The sequence below is a fragment of the Sphaeramia orbicularis genome, chromosome 14 (genome assembly GCF_902148855.1).
Source record: "Sphaeramia orbicularis chromosome 14, fSphaOr1.1, whole genome shotgun sequence".
NCBI lineage: Eukaryota > Metazoa > Chordata > Actinopteri > Kurtiformes > Apogonidae > Sphaeramia > Sphaeramia orbicularis.
In genome coordinates, this window is record NC_043970.1 from 53,692,934 (window position 1) to 53,715,764 (window position 22,831).

The window sequence follows — 22,831 nt, forward strand, 5'->3', positions numbered from 1 at the left end:
GAAACGCTTAACACTGCAGTTTAGAGCGCTTTTACACAAGGAACGGGCGAGGGGAAGGCGTCCCACGGAAAGGGGTTCATGAATATGTGCGAACTGGCAGGAGCTGCGGGGCTGTCTCTGTAAATCTGTCATGTTTCGGAGCCCATTCAGCGGCCATCACTCGGCTTGCCAATGATAGACGCCATCTGATCTCGCAGTATGAAACTCTCCTCTCTGCCCACGGACTAGAGAAGGGGAACAAAGACCCCTCCAGAACCTTCAAATGGAGCCACTATCCTTTTCCAAGCAGACACCACATGCTGAGGCAGCAGGAGCTCAGCTAGTGTCATCCTCTAGACGCTGTGTTCGAGATGCAGCGAAATGACAAGAAGAAAAAAAAAAAAAAGAGGAGGATGTGCCAATCTGCCAGCAGCCGAGGCCCTTCAAAAATCTGGAGAACAATGAAAGAGTCTTGGCGGGTTCGGGGGGCTGAGTGGAAGGAGGCGGGGCTTGTTTCCCCCTGTCCAATTCTACCATTGATGTCCTCTAAAGATCCCATGCTGCTCCTTCCAGACCAGACCGACGCCGCAGGTTTCATTTCAAAGCACATAAAACGACGGCTTTACGGGACAGTGCGGTTAGCGGGTAGCGGCGGCTCTGAACCACAGCGGCGGCGAACACAAAGGACTCGGACTGGGTTTTTGCTCCTTTTCCGACTCCAGAGCGATTTTTTTTTTTTCTGTAAACGTCTCCTTCGTATTCTCCTTTCAGGTATAGGCCATCGTTTAATGTGATGAAAGGGCACAAGGTGGGGGAATACTAAAAGAACCCTTGAGTTGAGCAGATAATTAAAATGAAAATGTTCCCTTTTCTGTAGCCATTAGTGCTGTGAAAGGAAGTCTATTCCTTGGGAGAATTGCATGATGGGTGGAAGGCGGTGGATTCGCCAGAGTGCTGAACATGATAAGAGAGTCTGAGCGGTGGGAAATGCCTGATGGGCCTGTTCCACTCTGTCTGAATGTGTGTGTCTGTACAAATGTGTGTGTGTGGATGTGGCCATGCCCTGCGCTGTGATAGCACTAATTACCTCCAACACATTTTATTCCCACAAAACCAGGGCGCCATTTTTTTTTTTTTTAATCTTTTCCTTGTAAATGCCAGTTCGTCTGAGGGGAGTTAACATATTTTTTAGAGAGAAAAGGGGAATAATATCTCTTCCACCCGGTCTGTGAACTGGTCCTTGAAGAAAGGGCGAGGGATGCTGTTTACACCCCTGTCTGCACCTCCTTCATCAAAACATGTTGACCTATAATATTTATTAACCAGCCGCTGTCCCTGCTGACAACACAGAGGAGTGTGAGCCAGCATGCTCATGCATTTATGAATGTGCACACACAAATATTTTGCAGACTTCACCGCTGCTGACTCCAGCATCAAATATTAGCCGGCGAAAAACCAAACTCAGCCAGTCCATAGTTAAGACGACACTGGAAAAACCAAAACACTGGATCAACCAAACGAGTCATTTTCCATTGACTGAACCTGAAAATATTCATTTGAGTGAAATAAATGTATTACTTTGAGCAAATGGGGGAAAATCCCACTACATAACATATTATTTTTTAACCTATAAAGCCCCAGTGCTGCTTTTGTGGCAGTTCCCAAATAAAATTTTCTCTATTTTTAACCTTTCTTAAGCAATTTATCACCATTTATTGTAATATTATGATCAGTACTTTGTACTTTCAAGTGAAAATCAGGTATTTTCCTATGTTTAATTCACTGATCATGTAGATCACAGGGGTCAAACATGCGGCCCGGGGGCCAAATCCGGCCAAATCCAAAGGGTCCAGTCTGGCCCCTGGGATGAATTTGTGAAATGCAAAAATTACACTGAAGATATTAATCATTTAGTTCAGGGACCACAAAAACACCACTTTAATCTCCGGTGGGTTGGAAAAATTTGGAGTTGTGAATATTTATAGGTTATTATGACAGTATTTTACCGATCCCTTTGTCAATGTAAACATTTTCATGTCATTTTACTGTATTACACACAAACAAACTAAATTTTCACAAAAACACAAACAACCTCAACAAATTTGAACATTTTGAAATGTCTTAAGTGTAATTTTAACAATATTCTGCCTGTTATTAAATGTTTTGTGTATTTATAGATCCACTGTGATCTGTGAGTTGTAATTTACATGTTTAAATGATAAACTGAGACATAATATTGTTAAAATTGCACTTGGTTTTCTTAAGAAATTTTCATTTGTTCATGTTATTAACACTGTTTTAAAGGATAGTTGATAAATGTAAACATTTTCATTGCATAATTTTGGTTTTTTTTGCTCTAAAACATAGAGGAAATTTTGGACTTGACATTATTTATATGTTATTATGTTATTATTTCGCTGGTCTGGCCCACTGCAGATCAAATTTGGCTTAATGTGGCCACTGAACTAAAATGAGTTGGACACCCCTGATGAAGATGTTCATAAAAGCTCAGATTAAAGTTGATGTTTCTTATAAGTTTCTTAAACAGAAAACTGAAGAAAAAGTGACTTTTTTGGTAAAACCTATCATTAACTGAACCTAAGTGGGAGGTGACAAAAAAAAGTGTATGTAAATGGTTTGTACGGATGCTTTGTGTTATTGTAAAAACATACAGAAAAAAAAGTGTTAACAAAGCAAAGGAAGTGGAATTAATTTAATAATTATCTTGGAAAAAAAGGGTGGGAGTCTATAAATTATACTTCTTCCCACTCCTTTTCAAGTGCCAAAAAATTTGGTTTGACCATGTTGTATGGTTCTTTGTTATCTGATGATTCTATGTGCTCGAAATAAACTAAACAAACCAACTAACTAAACAGTGGTGAAAGGCCCAAGTGCTCAATAGTTACTAGTTACGTTTATATCTGTAAATTAGATTCTCTTTCATCTATATACATGCATTTGTCTTTGTCTTTATTAGTTGGTTTTCGTATTCTGAGATCCAGATTGGGTTGGTATGGGGGTCACCACTGGTTCTGGGGGGGTGGGTTTATACTTTGTGTGTCACAGAATCTTGTATTATAAAATGTGAATTTCTTTCTTTTTCTTCTGTGTTGTACTTCTGAGACGCACAATGAAAACAAATAAAAAATTGATCAAAAAAAAAAAAATAGTTAGTAGTTATGAAGAACACAGACACCAACTATATAATCTACTATATATGAAACTATATAATCTACATGCTTCCTGCTTGTCTCTCTTTTACTACTCCTTTGACCTTTAAAAACCTCTACATTTCACCTTTTCAAAGTGGTTTATCACCATTATATTATAATATCATTCTCTACATTTTGCGTTTTTTTAGCTGAAAAATTAGGTTTTTTCTTGTATTTAATTCACTGATCTTGCAGCTGTTCATAAAAGTTAAGAGTAAAGTTGAGGGTTATTATATGAAAAACAGAAAATTGAAGAAAAAGTGACTTTTTTTGGTAAAATCTATCATTAAGTGAACCTAAACAGTAGTGGAAGGCCCAAGTGCTCCGTACTTACTTGTTATGAAGGATACAGACACAAACTATATAATCGACTATACTTTCCTTAAATCCTAAATCCTGCTCATTACAGACACAAACTATATAATGTACTACACATGAAACTATATAATCTATATGCTTCCTGCTTGTCTCTCTTTTACTACTCCTTTGACCTTTTAAAACCTCTAAATTTAACTTGTCCAAAGTGGTTTATCACCATTTATTATTATATAATTCTCTACATTTTGAGTTTTTTAGCTGAAAAATTAGGTTTTTTCTTGTATTTAATTCACTGATCATGTAGATGTTCATAAAAGCTAAGAGTAAAGTTGAGGGTTAATATATGAAAAACATAGAAAATTGAAGAAAAAGTGACTTTTTTTGGTCAAATCTATCATTAAGTGAACCTAAGCAGTGGTGAAAGGCCCAAGTGCTCGATAGTTACTTGTTATTAAGGATACAGACACAAACTATATAACCTACTGCACATGAAACTATATAATCTATATGCTTCCTACTTGTCTCTCTTTTACTTTTCCTTTGACCTTTTAAAACCTCTAAATTTAACCTTTCCGAAGTGGTTTATCACCATTTTTTTATTATATCACTCTCTACATTTTGCATTTTTCAGCTGAAAAATTTGGTTTTTTCTTGTATTTAATTCACTGATCATGTAGATTTTCATAAAAGCTCAGAGTAAATGCAAAAGTTATTAGATCAAAACTCAAGAAAAAATAACTTTTTTGTGTAAAATCCATCCTTAACTGAACATAAACCCAGTGTTTCCATCCACTGTCACTGATCCAACTCCATGGGTTTTACTGGTGAATCAATGTTGTAGAAGATGACGGTGTTTCCACGGTAACTACGGAGCCTCTGAACATCCAAATGGGTCATATCTGATGACCATGAAAAGATGAATAACTATATTTTACAACAATTATTTCCATGTATTGATAGGATTAGTGGATCAACATGTATTAAACAGTTTAGATCAGTAGATGGTAGGGCGGTAACGATTACCGGTATAACGATAAACCACGGTAGAATTGCCAACGGTTAGTATTACCGTTTAAATTCTAATTCTCATGATAATCGTGTTTGATTACCGCACGTTTCTGTAGAAAACGCCTGTGTAAAGATCTGCTTTTATGTCAAATATTTGAGTATAGTTTTAATTTATTACAATTTTAATTTTATACCTAATATTTGGAACCAATATTCACTTTTAAAGTCTTTGAAAAGGTTCATTAAGCATCTGTGTGTTATTTATGCAATAAATTATATACATTTTTCATATCAGATTTTAGATTTTTTTTGTCCTTTTGTGTTTTTATAGTAGGTTAAAGTGAAAAAATAATAGACAGATGATATGGATGAAGTTGTGCAGAAAAAAAAAAAAGATCCCAAGCATGGGTATAGTAAACATTTGTTTATATAGTATATAAAGGCAAAATCAAAAGTGCTGAAAAACGGATAAAATAGACTCAGACCACTAAGGGTTAATATTTGAATGTGTATTGTACCAATTATTTATTTGTTTTTTGTTTGTTTTTTTTCAACATAGGACTTGGTTAAATTATTTCAGTGTGTGTATTAGTACTTTTTGAACATTTTGAGCACAATTTCAATAATACTGCGATAATAATGATAACCGTGATAATTTTGGTCACAATAACCGTGATATTAAATGTTCATATCGTTACATCCCTAGTAGATGGTTTTGGTCGTTGGTCTTTATGGGTTAACTGAACCAGTGCAAAAAATGTATTTTAATCTAGCTTCAGGGTGTATTACTTTTTACAGTGTAACGCCGAGCAGACGTGGGAAACAAGTACAGATTTGTCTTTATTAATCAAAGTGGAATCAAAGTGATTCTGCAGCAGTGAAACCATATAATCACACAGTCTGTGCGCCAGCTTATCAGTAGTAAAGTAGTCCATGAAATCAGAAATCTTGCACAAATTTAACTGTGTGTAATGCCTGAAGAACATGTCTAATAAAGACATTCCAATAAAGAGCGTCTCATCTTTCAGGGTGATTACATAGCTCGGGACCTGATTACACAGCTATTTGAGAATGTATCCCTCAGCTTGTTCCCTTTAATTTCCCCCTGAGCTCCCTTAAATTACTTCAGAGAATTGTTTTTTTCCTTCCGCGCTCCCCTCTCGGAGGTTCACATGATGGATTCATTTCTTTTTATGGTGTGATTAATGGATGTCTTAAGCAAATGGAGGAAATGCTGGTGGTCAGTGCCATCAAAAAGTTAACGGTGAAATGAAATGACCTGCCGTCTGATGATAAATCTGTGCTATATGGGTGGGGGGAGGGGGTGGAGGATGGAGGATAGGGGGTGGGTGGGGCATCTCCGTGTGACCTCAGCTGTAGTGGCGCTGATCCGATCACGCCCACTTCTTCCAGCGCTGGTGTCATTTTCTGTTCTTTATAGCCTTTTACATTTATCTTCACTTTTATCTCCTGTAATGAACACTTCACATCCAGCGCTGACTCGAATGCAGAGATAAAAGCCGGCGTTGTGGATGCGCAGACGCCTCAGACTGGTGCTCTGCAGCAGCGCAATAACATAAACAGATTAATTAAGACGCAGGTTGAGGCATACGGATCTATTTATTTAATGACCTTACTGTATGAGCGCAGAACTGGCCCTGTAGGAAGATAACAAACAGATGGTTTTAATATTCCAGAGGCTAATTTCACAACAATTAAAGACACAGTGAGACATTAGCATCTAATGAAACATTTAAACTACTAGTAAGTGCATCTGCCATTAATTTCCACACAGTGAGGTCTTGTTTTCCTGCAATCTGTTCTGTGTTAGAGCATAAAGTTGTTTTGTTTTTTTTTTCCTTCTCTCTCTTACCACTCTGAACTTACTGAAGGAGAGAATCAACAACTGTTTTCAATCAGCAGTCAGCAGGATGCTTTGGAAGACAGCAGCCCAAACCTCAGCATGAAACATTTCAGCCCGCAACTATGAGAAAGCGTTTAACATACCTTATAAATCACTGTTTAAAAAAAACTCTGTTTACTGCCCAACATTAAAACTGTTACTGTCATAGTTTATTTGGAAAGTGATGAAATAATTATGATGCGACTATAATGTTTGGATGATCTGGGCTGACGCTGACTATGGTCTTTACAAACTGTGGGTGTTGTTTCACTGCAAATTAGTTCACGTCATTAGAGGTTTTTGATCCATTGTTTAGATCAGAGGTGTCCAACTCATAGTTCAGAGGAACTTAGCTGCATTGGCTAACGCTAGCATTAATATGTACTGAAGTCTATGGTCTGTGCTAGCATACTAATTAGCTCAGGTAGCTGTTATTAGTGTTTGTACATGTGGGTTTACATTTATCAAGGATGTGAAATGACCTGATGGGGTTTACTATGATACTGTTAGTGGATGTGGTGGTAGTAGTACACTGCAAAAAAAACAAAAAAACAAAACAGTAATATTCTGGCAGCAGGGGTGCCGAAAAAATACTGTTAAATAACAGAAAATAACCATCTCATAAAAACACGGTAATTTTCCATAATTAAAATACAGGTTTTTTGCCCTAACTTTACATGAGATTTTGCATATTTTTTGGACTCTTTAATGTTTAATAAATAATATTTTGTATTAAAACAATCAAATTACCTATAAATATATATATATACATAAATAATTTTCAATTAGACTAAGTTGAACAATCCACTGATAAAAACTGTATTTGGACAGTTTATCAGTGCTTAAACATGTTATACATTCACAAAAATACATTTATTCAACATTTTTGTTGTGAAACCTCCTGTAATTACACAAGATATTTGTCAATTAACAAACAAGTCTGGTTCAACTGACAGAACAAATACTTCTGTTACAGTTAATGGTCAGTAATTTTATCTCGTTTTATTCTTTTTTTATTTAACTTTAAATCAACAGCTTAAAGCTGTACCGTATGATGTGGCATTTTTACACTTTTCTTTTGTCATCTTAAAATGCTCCTAATAAGTGTGTGTCAAACTAAAATGTAAAAGAAATCCACCAGGTATTGAAACTCAAAAATGTTTAATTCTCATATATTTCTGATAAAAGTCTGACCAATCATTTTAGTCGGTCCGAATAAAATAATTGGCCGAACCTGACTGAGCCTCCTGTCAATCAATCATCCATTACGGCCGTCCAGCATCCGTTCCATTATCTCCGTCTCACATCTGATATGTGTTCCTCTGAATCTGACGCTTCATTGGCGCTGCTTCTCCTGTCACTGACCACAGTCTACTGTCTAGGATGTGTTTGGATAGAACTGACATGCACATGTGGAAGGGAAAAAACGGATTTATGAACAGAAACAACAACTAAGGAGAACAAACAGGAGTCTGATGAATGAAGGATGGAGGTAAAAGTCCGGAAGTCAGCTGTACTGGACTGAACAGGTCTGCATAAAGCTCAGCTTTTCTGACGGTGGGACTCATACAGGTACATGTACATGGTGTCACACATGTAAGATGATGTAGGATGATAACTGTATGAACTATGAAACTTCAAATGTCCACGGAAAATTCACGGAGGCCGCGCGTTCACAGTGCGCGCGCCCATCCCCTGGGCACTGCAGTGAAGACCCTGACCCAGTACTGCACAGACCAGGTCTACTGATGGAACAGGTCTACTGATGGAACAGGAGCCGCGGGCCCGCGGCAGGTGGATGATGCATCTGATTACTGAGGGAGGGGTCCGCGGACACGCCAAAACGGACCGGACCTCCGCCTCTGCTTCCTCCTCCGTTTCCATCGCGCATCAGGAGAGGAGGAGAGAGGAGGAGGAGCCTCAGAGCTCAGGCAGCGGGAAGGGGGCGGGGCTTTGGAGGGAGGCGGGTTGTTCATGTTCAAACTTTTACTAAGTGCTGTGAGAAATACCACATCGGTAGGTATAGCTTTAATCTCATAAATAGAAAAGAAATATTTGCGAAATTATGATACATTTGCAAACGTGTTTTAACTGTATTTTTATGTGAAAAAAGAAATATTTCTTTTAAAAAAATTTACATTTTTTGGTTATTCACAGTTAGTTTTTTCCTGTTACTTTACATTTGACATGTAAAATCAGTCTGTTTTTGTCATTTCATTGATATTTTCCTGTATTTTAAAAATACAGGAAAAATCTGTAAAATAAACAGTAAAAATTCTGTTAAATCAGAGATTTTTTTTTACAGTGTAGTAGCAGGAGTACTCAGAGTAAGTTCTAGTTTCATCCTTCATTCTTCACCATCATCTGAGTCCAATAAAAACCAACATGACGACGGCCATATTGAGCATGTGAAGGTTTCTTACATGTCACAAAGGGTTCATCTACTGTTTCTACTGTCTATGGTTGCTGCTTGTATGGATAGTTTTAATGGAAAATACTTCTGGGTGAGTATTTTCTACTTCTGTTCAGTGTATTCACTTTATTACACTGGAGTTTTGTTAGTCGACTCAAATCTGCTACATCTGGGACCGAGCTTAGACAAAAAAAAAAAAAAAAGGACCTGTATTGTTTTTCTGTGGTTAAAATACAACCTGATTATTTGCCAACAATGCGCACTTGTGAGAGAATATGTCATCTTATCTCAACAGATAATACAGAATATCGAGCTGTCAATGACTTCCTCTTCAAGGTCTTTTGTAGCATTGATTTCCAATCGTGTCACAAGATTGTCATTTCTTCTGCGCCAGTGGTTGTGCTGACTACATGTGTGCACTATATTTTCATTATTGTCAATTAGAAAAGAATGAGGGGCTGTTTTTCAGAGTGGAGTGTAGGCTTCCAGTAGATATTCTGACAGAAGTGTTTATAAGCTGAGTTAACAGACAATTTGCTCGTGATTTCTATCAAACTAGAACAAATATTGCTGTTTTTACAAGGGCTGTGCATTGGCAAGAATCTGGCAACAAGATACAAATCACAATACTAGGATCATGATACGATATATATCATGATACTGTTAAAAAGGCAATTTTTTTTGTTTTGTTTTTTGTTTTGTTTTTTATAATTATTTCCTTGATGATTTGAATTACATCAGAAATCTGTACAAACACTAAAGACATTTTTATTTGATCACAACAGGATCTAATGTTATATCACAAAATGTTCCTGTGCTCAAACTTAAATTATGTTTTACAGACATTACAGTTTAAGAGCCTGCTCTAATGTTCATATTCTAAAAGTTCATAATGAACATCATAACATTCTTTTTGTGCAATCCCAACAAAGAAACCAACATTAATTAATAAAGAAAATAAGTAGTAAGTAAATAAGTAAATATTAATAATACATAAAATTTAAACAAAAAAGAAAAACAAAAATAAACATCCACAATATCTGCGTTTAAATAAATACCTAAAAATACCGATACAGTACTTTTTAATATCGACACAGTATTGTGAAATGAAATATCGCGATATATTGCCGCCCCTAGTTTTTACACTATTCAGCTGTTTCACTAAAAAGGATAAATCATCCATTTCAATCGTGCTGTTTGGTTTTGCACAAACAGGGATAATATTTTTATTGACGCACTGAAAAATTGTTCGTAGCATTTACACTTTTCCCCGATCAGAGTGAAGAAAAAGTACGAAACCTCTTATTTAATGGCGCGCCCCTCTGCACACTGCACTGAAACATCATTTACAGCTATTACAACATTGTCTTGAACATGTGGAGTCAATTATTTTCTCACTTACTGAAAAGTGCTCACCATTGCCTTAGTGGAATTTTACAAGTGTATTGACCTATTCTCAAGGGCTGCACTACAGACTCAATGCAATCAAGCACAAAAGTAGGTCTGCTAACATTTCTAACCACAACAGTCTTTTTAAACAGAGCCATACACAACCAGCCAGCCCCGGCGGCTCCGCCCCCCAACCCCCCCCATCTCTCATCCCACAAAAAGAAAAAAAAAAAGACGACACAGAGAACCGGGCTCAGTTTTCTGTACTGGCCTCAGTGGGATTCTGTAGTCATCAGCTCCTGGTTTCCCTTAGTTACGCACAACAGCAGCTGCGGAGCTTGGCGGTAATAAAACCTGGAACAATTTAACGGCTTTTATTGTTCTTCCGCGGCTTTCACAACAGCTAACCTGTCCTCTCAGGATCTGGCAGAGAGAATCCCACTAGGGCAGCAATGAAAGAGGATCTCATTTACCTAAAAGCGCTTATAAATTTTTAATTTGCTTTAACAAGTAAATTAACAAGTCCCTCATTTGGGAAGTTTTATGGCTGCTTGCCACCGAGGGAGAACCATGAAAGTTTTATAGATAATCCACTACCTAGGCTTGGTTGCTGATAATAAATTGTCTATTTCCTGCGGCACTGTCAAATCCCCTCGGTTCCCACTGACTACACTTTGAATATCTCCTTTATGCTACCTTCAGAGGTCTATATACCAGGGCTATTAAAGCACTGAGGAGCTTCACGACTCAGCAGTTAAACTGAACAACTTCAAGAATTTTTGTCGACTTTGTAGAGGCGCGCTTGTATCGCCTTAGGAGACTCTGATGCCAACCATTAGAGCACATTAAGCATCTCTAATTATGTCCTTACCAGAGTGCACATCACATCAGCCTCACAGTTGAGCCCATCCAGGGAAAGCACCCCGGGCTGGTCGACAACAGCAGTTGGAATGTGCTGGGCCTGTTTAACCCACGGCCGGCGTTATCTGATGAGACGCTTGTGTCGGAAGGGAAGCTAAAGGTTTGTCAGGGCCTGTAAGGCGCTCCGACGAGGGAACCCTACGTCATTATTGTGACAGTGCGAGCGTGGGCGGGCCCACCAGCGTGGCCCGGCGTTGACCTGGCGCTCGGCTCTGAGGCCCGGCTGCTCTAACCGCCGCCGACAGCAGCCCTGCCTCGCCCTCTCATCACCCATAACGCCTCCCGCCGCCCTCGCTCACAGCCTGTCACTGAGCATCAGCGCCCTGCCGCCGATGCCCCAGATTTGTTTACCGCTGCCTCTGTGTGTGGCAAAGAGGTCACAGCCAAACAGTGTAAAAATAACCCTTAAATATCTATTTTTTTATTTATCTACTCGCGTTGTGTGTTCTATCGTCGCTGTCAAAAAGATGCTAAAAAGTCGTGGCGTGTTTATCCCGAAGCGGTTGAGATATGACTCACAGTCTGACTTTTCATTATCGTACTTATCTAACTGCGGAGAAGCTCCATTTCCTTTCAGTCCTCTTGCATCACTGTGGCGCTGATCATCTCTGGTGACCTTGGACCAAGGGTATTATCGTCAACGAAAACTGCAACATAGTATAGCAAACTATTACATGATCAGAAACAAAGTAATTTTAGCAAAAAAAAAAAAAGTCTGTGTTTTGAATGTCTGGGGTCACCAGAAATTTGTGATGTTAAAATGGGGTCACGAGGCAAAACAGGTTGGGAACCACCGCTCTAATGAATTGTGAATTAGTTGCAGTGAAACAACACCCACAGTTTGTAAAGACCATCGTTTTTTGAGTCTATAAAAGTCCTACTATGGACTAGTGTCGTAAATTAGCTTTCACAACAAACACTATGATACTTCTACTACTAGGTATGTACCGAGGTTATTATCGTTAACGAAAACTAACGAAATGACAAAAACTAGAATTGTAAAAACATTTTCGTTGACTGAAATAAATAAAAACTATAATTGAAAGAAAAAACGATAACTAACTGAAACTGTATTGTGTTTATAAAACTAAAACGGAAAAAATTATGGATAAAATTCCCTTTGTTTTCATCTTTGTCGACGTCGGATTGATACGAAATTGATTTATTTCCCTCAAGCAATTTTAGCTGCTGGCACCATATGATATTTAACGGTCCGTCACTTCTCGTCACTTGTCATTGATAGTCAGCTTTTCGTCCCCACTCTACCTGGAAACATGGAGACTGAAATTGGGAGAAAGCAGCAGAGACCTGTCTGGGATTTATTTGAATACGACGGAGAAGAAGAGAAAAGATATTAAAAAAAAAAAACTAAAACTAAACTAAAACTAAGCATTTAGAAAATAACGAAAATGAAAAAATGAATTAAAACTAACTGAATTAGAGAAAAATCAAGTCAAAACTAACTAAAACTAAACTACAATGAAAAATCCAAAACTATTAGAACCTTGACTTAAACCAGGAAGTCTGATCACATGTTTGTATGAGGTCAGAGGTCAGTGAAACAAACATGCGTCCTAATGAAGTTTCATGTCCTTAATTGTGTTAAGATTCAAGACTCCTTTTATCGTCATTATATAACCAAATTCTGATGCGCTTGTAAAAGATAGGACTAAAAAATCAAAACTAAATAAAACTAAAGTGTAATGATAATGAAAAATCCCACACTACTCTAACCTTGCCTTGGACAGTGTTTTTCTCTCCCAGAGGCGTTTTTTCGAACCTCTGTGCTGGAATGTAAAGCCGAAGCCGATGCTGCGAGGAGTCGTGGCAGCAGCTGCAGGGTGAGAGCATCCTGAGGAGAGGTGGAGTGGGAAATGGAGGCTCAGGGGGGGAGGAAGTGGAGGGGGGTAGGGGGGGTAAAAGTGGTTGAGAGCACTGTCTTGATCTCATCAGTCATACTAAGGACTCCATTTCCTCCACCGCAGGCTGGAGGCTACGAGAGCTTGTGGCTGCATTTATGTATCGCCATAAATCTTTGATCTATGACGACATTACAGACAAATCAATATGCTTTTAACATCCATCCTCTGCCCTGCGTCGCAATCACCCCCCACCCTCCCCCCTTCTCCCTTCTCACAAATGGTCATATAATGCTGTAGTGTGCTGGACTGAGTTATGGGGACAATTCCCAGATTTAATAATGAACTGAGCAGGTGGAGAAAAAAAGCATGTGGTGGTGGGGAGGGAGAATATAAGAGCAGCAGGAGACCTCTACTCTCTTAGATCATATCTGAACATCTTGTTATAGTAGCCCAGTGTGGCAGTAAAATAACCTCGCTGCCCACTTTACGCACCTCCAATTCCCTGAGCTCCGACATTCCCCACGTAGAGGAGGAGGAGGACCCGGAGAATACTGGGATTCTTACCCAGAATGCAACGAGGACACACTGAGAGACAGAGAAGGGGTGGGGGTGGGGTGGGGGATTGGACTTCGCGCTGCCCGGTCGAGCGCTCATCACCACATAACTACTCATCAAAGAAATTTACGTGCAATTAATTACACGATTCCCCAGCTCTTCAATCTGTGCTAGCGAGTCATTACTTGGGTATTGGCTTTCAGAGACCCGTCCAAGTAAAGCCACAGCCGCTGTGCCAAATCACAGCTCCCCGGGCTGGGCAACCTCAATAAAGAGCGGTATGGAAAAAAGACAGCAGAGAAAAAGCCCTCTCCTATCGGCTTGCAGGGGCTATCATTTCTCTTTTTTATTGCCATTTATTTTCCTCCAGGAATTCACTGCCAGTATATTGGCAGGCCTTCCAGTAGATGGAGGCAATGAAATTTAGTGCAGACACTTAACACTGGGTCAAGCCTTGTGTGCAGCTCATGTGTGGTGGTAATATGATAGACAAACGCTTCCAGTTTAGGGAGAGCTCTTTTTATGTTACAGGAATAGCAGTAGAGTGCTTGCTGACACATGCTGCTGCAAGAAAAAAAAAAAAAAAAAATATGGAAAATGCATAAGCAGAGCCTTTTAGAAGAACAGAGACATAAACAGTCGCAAAATGGCACAGCACGAAACCCGAGTTATGGCTATTTTAGAGGCGAACTAAATAGGTCAACTCTGTGTCATTATATTAAACCCAGAGGGAGGAAGAACCAGCAGCCGAAAACTAATGCAGTAAATAAAGGGGAGGCTAATGAAGATTAATTAAAAGACATTACAGTTGAATCCTTGAGAGAAAAGGCCGTTCAATAAACATGTAAATTTCCGTTCGTGGTGAAACTACACAGAAGCATGAATGTGATTGAATTTTACAGACTTTAGCGCCAGATTTACCTGAAGAAAATAAGACAAACGGGAGTATTTAAAGCAGGAGCGTCAAACTCATTCTAGTTCAGGGGCCACATTCACCTCAAAGGGTTTGTCTCCTTTCTGTCCCACTGTCACAGACTTACTCAGAAATAGTGTTATCATGTTATGATGCCATATACTGATTTTCAACTATCTAAACCTCCAGATGCTGAACTCACCTCCATTTGACATCACCTTGCACCAGCAATACTTCCAAAAAATCCCATCAAAGCTCTTTTACAGTTGGATGCACTTCTCACTTCTATATCATTCATGCATGTAACACTGAAATAGTGCCTTTAACCCTTGTATGGTGTTTGGGTCTGTGGGACCTGTTTTCATTTTTAATTAAAAGAAAAACTAGAAGCATTCAGAGAGCACAGACCTCCACCAAGGCAGATCAGTGCCCCCCCCGACCAAAATGTAATCATTTGTTCCTTGTGCCAGCATCAACATTTCCTGAAATTGCCATCCAAATCCGTCCATAACTTTTTGAGTTATCTTGCACACAAACAGATAGACAAACAGACAAACCAACACTGACAAAAACAGAACCTCCTTGGCGGAGGTAATGATGAGTAATTATTTTTTTAATGATTTTTTTTCCTCTCATATCTTACAGAATAGGCTTAGGGCCACTGGATTTATTTATTTATTTTTTAAAATTAAGGTCTAATATATATTTTTTATTCTGAGATTTAAGCCAGAATTTTGGGAAAAAAAGTCCGAATTCAGACTTTTTTTCTCAGAATAATAATAAAAAAAATATTGGACCTTAATGTTTTTTGTTTTTTTTCCCCAGTGGCCCTAATCCTCTTCCGTGCATATCTTGATTACATTGTATTAAAAAAAAAAAACACCTAAAAACAAGTAACACTTTAATTCATAAATTTCATCTAGCAAAGGCAAAGGTAAATAGGAAACAAATGCTTTTTATGTTGCTTATAATTGGGATGAAGTAACCATCTGTTGAGTATTTTAACATAAAACTGTTTCATTATGTTGAATTTAAAAACCCACAAATGCAGCAGGACCACCACACCCACGAACACTGGCTGAACAACAAACATCTGAACACCACACAAGGGTTAATACGTCTCCAGCTCCATGGAATGACCAAACATGACCTTTGACCTGAACTCATTTGAATATCATGTTGGACAATACAGAAAAATCATTAGGATGGACTTTAAAAATCTAAAAGAAAATTCTTGCCCACTTTGTAGATTCTATTGGTTGAAATATGTAAAACACACTATATTTATACATCAAATACATCAGCTGTAGAATCTACAAGGAGGGCAAGATGTTCGATTTGAAGGCAAACTAGGAAGGTTAAGGAGAAGGTTGAATTAAGCAAAAAAAATCTGCCAATGGAACAAGTGAAAATTATCTTGGTAAGATTTCTCTCAATCAGATTTTCTAGATCTATTGTCTAAAAATCAGTTCTTATATCTCACTGAAAAGCTCCTCTTTAGGTGATTCTGTCTTATTTGAAGTGTGATGAGATGTCTGGACTAGAAATGAGAGAAATACACTTGGTAAGATTTGGATTTTTGCTGTGAGCGTTTTATTGACACAACCCTCATTATCAGTCCCCTCATTAGTAAATACCTTTGTAGATCAGTACAGGCTGTGCTTTCTGTTTGTGTTTGTATAAGGAGAGTTCACGGGGTCACGGGTTAATGGCGATATCTACCTGCTAAACGGGTTGATGATGTGACCCTGCGTATCGAGAGTGGCATTTGGCTCGTCTGCTGTAAACCAATGAGCGTGATAGCGTCTCGGTTTACCTGGCTCCATCTGCGCCGCTATTCAGGGGATTAAACGGAGCAGTAAAATCTGATGGTGGGATATACATTTCCTGTTTGCGTGACTGAGGATACCTGCTCGAGGCCGCGTCGTTATCACTAATCCCAGCTGTAAAAGTCCTCATTTAGCCACCTTCTGAAATACACGTGTCGTTATCAAGTCATAAAACACACATAAAATACCCCTTCTATATCGGTAACATGTTAATAGCCGTATGAGCTGACGAGGACGCGAGCAAACACCTGCTTTTCCCAGAATGTTAATACGAAAAAAGAAAAAAAAAACATGAGATGAAAAATAAAACGACAATCAAACCTTTAATGACATGAAATAACTGTTTTCAATACCCTCATTCCAATTTACTGCAAATAAACCCACCTTATGTGTCTTATATTCAAGTTTTTACATAGAGTAGCGGCACATTCACCAGAAAACACTGTTTTTACGTGACCCGCTTTATTCACTGATCATTTTCAAGCAATATATGATTATGTTTATTGATTCCAAGAGGAAAAAACTTGCTGGGAATGTCACGGCATGAATTCCAATCATTCTCGACTCAGTGTTCAGTGTATGGCAGCCTCTGTCGTTTGGCAAAAATGGAAAATATTACAAATAAATGGACACTAATGATGGGCTGTTACTGATATTGATGAGTCAGACCTGTTTAATGTGTTCATTCATCCATAATATCCAAAATATGTTGAATAAATAAAGATGATGCTCAATTTTGACAAGTGGTGAAGACTATTTTTTCCAAATTTCACCTGTAATGACATATTAACTTTATTAGTCCTCACTAAAAAGACTTAAGTAACAATATGGAAGATGAATAACAACATTTACCCAATTTATCTAATTAACCCTCAAAGACTAAAAGCATCATCTGTGGCTAAAATGGCATTTTTCCCCGAAAAATGAGCCATTAATCCTGCCCATCCAGTTGCAGAAAAAATTATTAGACCATTAAAAGTAATCAAAAACAGTGGTTATGTAATCCAGTACTAACTCCTGTGTGTATCATGTGACTAAAACAGACAGAAAAGAAAACATAAAATACCCCTTCTATCTCGGTAACATGTTAATAGCCGTATGAGCTGATGAGGACGCGAGTAAACACCTGCTTTTCCCAGAATGTTAATACGAAAAAAGAAAAAAAAAAACATGAGATGAAAAATAAAACGACAATCAAACCTTTAATGACATGAAATAACTGTTTTCAATACCCTCATTCCAATTTACTGCAAATAAACCCACCTTATGTGTCTTATATTCAGGTTTTTACATAGAGTAGCGGTACATTCACCAGAAAACACTGTTTTTACGTGACCCGCTTTATTCACTGATCATTTTCAAGCAATATATGATTATGTTTATTGATTCCAAGAGGAAAAAACTTGCTGGGAATGTCACGGCATGAATTCCAATCATTCTCGACTCAGTGTTCAGTGTATGGCAGCCTCTGTTGTTTGGCAAAAATGGAAAATATTACAAATAAATGGACACTAATGATGGGCTGTTACTGATAGTGATGAGTCAGACCTGTTTAATGTGTTCATTCATCCATAATATCCAAAATATGTTGAATAAATAAAGAGGATGCTCAATTCTGACCAGTGGTGAAGACTATTTTTTCCAAATTTCACCTCTAATGACATATTAACTTTATTAGTCCTCACTAAAAAGATTTAAGCAACAATATGGAAGATGAATAACAACATTTACCCAATTTATCTAATTAACCCTCAAAGACTAAAAGCATCATCTGTGGCTAAAATGGCATTTTTCCCCGAAAAATGAGCCATTAATCCTGCCCACAGAGTTGCGGAAAAAATTATTAGACTATCAAAACTCATCAAAAATAGTGGTTATGCAATCAAGTACTAACTCATGTGTGTATCATGTGACTAAAACAGACAGAAAAGAAAACATAAAATACCCCTTCTATCTCGGTAACATGTTAATAGCCGTATGAGCTGATGAGGACGCGAGTAAACACCTGCTTTTCCCAGAATGTTAATACGAAAAAAGAAAAAAAAACATGATGAGATGAAAAATAAAACCCCAATCAAACCTTTAATGACATGAAATAACTGTTTTCAATACCCTCATTCCAATTTACTGCAAATAAACCCACCTTATGTGTCTTATATTCAGGTTTTTACATAGAGTAGCGGCACATTCACCAGAAACCACTGTTTTTATGTGACCCGCTTTATTCACTGATCATTTTCAAGCAATATATGATTATTTTTATCGATTCCAAGAGGAAAAAACTTGCTGGGAATGTCACGGCATGAATTCCAATCATTCTCGACTCAGTGTTCAGTGTATGGCAGCCTCTGTTGTTTGGCAAAAATGGAAAATATTACAAATAAATGGACACTAATGATGGGCTGTTACTGATAGTGATGAGTCAGACCTGTTTAATGTGTTCATTCATCCATAATATCCAAAATATGTTGAATAAATAAAGAGGATGCTCAATTTTGACAAGTGGTGAAGACTATTTTTTCCAAATTTCACCTGTAATGACATATTAACTTTATTAGTCCTCACTAAAAAGACTTAAGTAACAATATGGAAGATGAATAACAACATTTACCCAATTTATCTAATTAACCCTCAAAGACTAAAAGCATCATCTGTGGCTAAAATGGCATTTTTCCCCGAAAAATGAGCCATTAATCCTGCCCACAGAGTTGCGGAAAAAATTATTAGACCATCAAAAGTCATCAAAAATAGTGGTTATGCAATCAAGTACTAACTCCTGTGTGTATCATGTGACTAAAACAGACAGAAAAGAAAGCATGGAATGAATAAAAGCACTGTTTTAGTCAGTACAATGCCATAGATACTGATGTCAGAACTGAAGTGATTTTGCTTATTATCAAGAAAACATGGAAAATGGATCGATATCAGCTCTGAAATTAAACTATAATAAGCCATTTTTGTTGTTATCATTATATTTGTCCAAACAAATGTACCTTTAGTTGTACCAGGCATTCAAATGAACAAGAAACTGAAGAAAACAAGGGGTGGTCTAATAATTTTTTCCACGACTGTATTTGGTAAAAAGTCAGATAAAATGTACTTTGTCACCTTTCCAGTGGTAACACACACATCCTGTTGAAGCATTCAGAGGATTTATAGTGAATGTGTTCAAGCCCTCACACTCCGTAGAGTTAATTCATCATAATTTCTTAATTTTAGCCTTTAAATTGCTCATGTTTGCTTAGGAAAGGTTAGATTTATGCAGAGCATGCATTTGGAAGTCTGAAACATCCATATATACTAAATAGGAAATAACTCCCTAGAGCAGGGCTGTCAAACTCATTTTAGTTCAGTTCCACGTTCAGCTAAATTTGATCTGAAGTGGGCCCAACCAGTGAAATAATAGCATAATAATGTATACGTAAATAATGTCAACTCCAAACTTTTCTCTGTTTTAGAGCAAAAAAAAGTAAATTTATATTATGTAAAGGTTTACATCTACAAACTATCCTTTCAAAAGATGTGAATAACAGGAACAAACTGAAAAAATAAGTGTAATTTTAACAATATTCTGCCTCAGTTTATCATTTCCACATGTACATTAGAACTTACAGATCACAGTGGATCTTCAAACACACAAAACATTTAATAACAAGTGGAATCTTGTTAAAATTGTACTTAAGACATTTCAGGTTGTTCAGGTTATTCACATTTTTGTTTTAGTGTAAATACATGAAAATATTTACCTTTACAAAGAGAAAAATGTGGAGTTGTCATTATTTGTATGTTATTCTGATAGTATTTTTCTGGTCCTGCCCACTTGAGATTGAATTGGTCTGAATGTGGAACCTGAACTAAGAGGATTGTTCATATCTTCAGTATAATTTTGGCATTTCACAAATTCATCCCGCGGGCCAGACTGGACCCTTTAACGGGCCAGATTTGGCCCCCGGTCCGCATGTTTGACACCTGTACCCTGGAGGGTCTGTAAAAAACTGTATTTTCACTGCATTTTTCTGAAAACATCTCTGGTAAATGTGTAGAAAATGTAAATCTGTAACATTAAATCAACCAGATAAAGACACAAACAACCACCGGTGACCAAAACCATCTACTGATCTAAACTGTTTAAGACCTGTTGATCCACTAATCCTATCAATACATGGAAACAAATGGTGTAAAATACAGTTATTCATCTTTTCATGGTCATCACATATGACCCACTTGGACGTTCAGAGGCTCAATAGTTACCATGGAAACACCGTCATCTTCTACAACATCGATTCACCAGTAAAACCCATGGAGATGGATCAGTGACAGTGGATGGAAATGTTTGATTTATGTTCAGTTAATGATGGATTTATTGATAAGGTCATTTTTTTCTTCAGTTTTCTCTGTTTCTGATATAATAACCCTCAGCTTTTCTGAACATCTGCATGATACGTATATTAAATATGGGAAAATACCTTGTTTTTCACTTAAAAACACAAAATACAGAGGATCATATTATAACAAATGGTGATAAATCATTTAAATAAGGTTCAATAAAGAGAAAAGTTCATTTGGGAACTGCCACAAAAGTTGCACTGGGTCTTTATGGGTAAAATGATGATACTGACTAATACTAGGTCCAAACACAGTCACGTCCAGTCAGAGAGTGAACTTTAATTGATTACCATTCCAACATTTATTTCAATATAAAGTAGCTCCTTGTTTTGGATAATCCCTTATGGTCCAACTAAAGCAAAAATGAATTTAAAAGTAAAAATGTGGGTCATTTAGCAAAAATAATCTGTCAGATTGTCTCTAAACATGTCCCGTCAGAGAGATTTCGAATACCGTGTTTTGACCCTACTATAGCGTCCTGAGACCCAGGAAAGTGAATTTTTTTAGCTTTTTTACATTAAACAACTGTCTTGATTGGAAACTGTATAATGCAACCGTTTTTTCAGATACACTTTTTAAATTATTTTTATTTATTTATTAGTTTTTAATGGAATGTCCTTTGCAATGGACAGCATTTTTTGAAGTAAAACTGTCAAACTTTTGTCTCCTACAGAGGACAAAACTGCATTGCTGGGTCAAAGGAGGATATGACGACTGTCTCTGCACGAAAAACCCTCCTTCATGAACATATTCACAAAAACGATCCATGATTATCATCTGCCTTATCCTTCCATGTATGAGTTTTCAGCACCACTCCTGAAAACTCTGAAATAACTTTGAAAACAGAAGTTGCTCCGTCTGTAATCGCAGCATTAATGAGATTTTTAAAGAAGATCGAATCTCGCCGTCTTGTTTTCTCTGAACATGCTGTAATTTTCAGTGTGGAAAATAAGCACAGAAATAAAAGAAGTCAAATCTGTTCCGGCTTTATGATTTAGGCCTACACAGCACTGAGAATAGCTACCTGCCACGCAAGACCGAACAGCATCCAGCGATGACTACGCTGTTGTAGAAATAACTTACCCACGTGTGTAAAGCAAATTACAACACACAGGGGACCTGTTACATTTCAGTCTAGTTCCACATCACTTGGCCTAAAGAGAGACTATTTAGGGGGGGTTTAACGCTCTTATTTATCTTGAAAATTACAGTGACTTCAAAATCCTGCCTGTTTTTTTCTCCCACTGACAAGCTGTGTTTTCAGCAGCTATCAGTGATCTCGGCAGGGCTGAAGAATGACTCCATGACCCTCTTTGCAAGGCATGTCCTCACTCTGTTTGTGTTTTTGTCTGGGTTTCCTCTAGCACGTAATGGACTTCCTTCAGCCCATAAATCACACTCGAGGACCTCTTTTGATTTTTCTCCCTTGTTTTTTTCCTCATTCCTTCGCCCAGTTTCGTTGGCTGTACTACATCTTTGTTCACGTGAAGGTATTTTCTGTCACAGAAAGCAGCCAGACAATGCCGGCCCTCTTTCTTCTGTTCTTGGAAAGGCTCTTTACAGGCGCTGAGGGCCACAAATGTCAACCACAGGAAGGCAATTATGAGAGTAAAATTACTTCCTTACTGTTATCAATCCGCTCTCTGGACCCAGGGAATGGTTAAAAGCCACCATGAAATAGGGCACAGTTAGAGTTTTCTCCTGGGTCCCAGCCAAGGCTGCTAACCTTGCTATTAAAGGCCCCGACAAGCTTTGTCAATGCAATCTGCTGAATGCCTTGAGTGACACGCGATCGATATTCTCCACTCTCTCGGGTCATCACCAGTGACAGAGGCCTAAGTAATAATACAGCCCTAGCTGCCTCTCTAACTTAAATGCTTCCACCGCTGCAATATTTCTTTTTATTTATTTATTTATTTTTTTTGTTTCGGGGGCTTGCGAGCTAAATTTTCCACAGTGATCGAAAGAGGAAGATATGGAAGGTGGGAGGGAACGGAGGAGGGCGGAGGTGGCGGCGGCGGAGGAATCGCTGTGTGTCTGGATTGATTCTGGCTTGGGTGGTGAGTGTGGCGGGCTGACAGAGGCAGAGAGAAAGAGAGGAGGCTCGGAGGGAGGGGGCTATGATAAATCGAAAATGACTGGC

At 38.0% G+C, this 22,831-nt stretch overlaps 1 protein-coding gene across 10 annotated transcripts in view; it reads right to left on the reverse strand.

The window, feature by feature from the left end:
• Nucleotides 1-22,831, reverse strand: part of auts2a (activator of transcription and developmental regulator AUTS2 a) — a 693,940-nt gene that overhangs the window by 385,978 nt on the left and 285,131 nt on the right. The gene's annotated exons all lie outside the window — the stretch shown is intronic.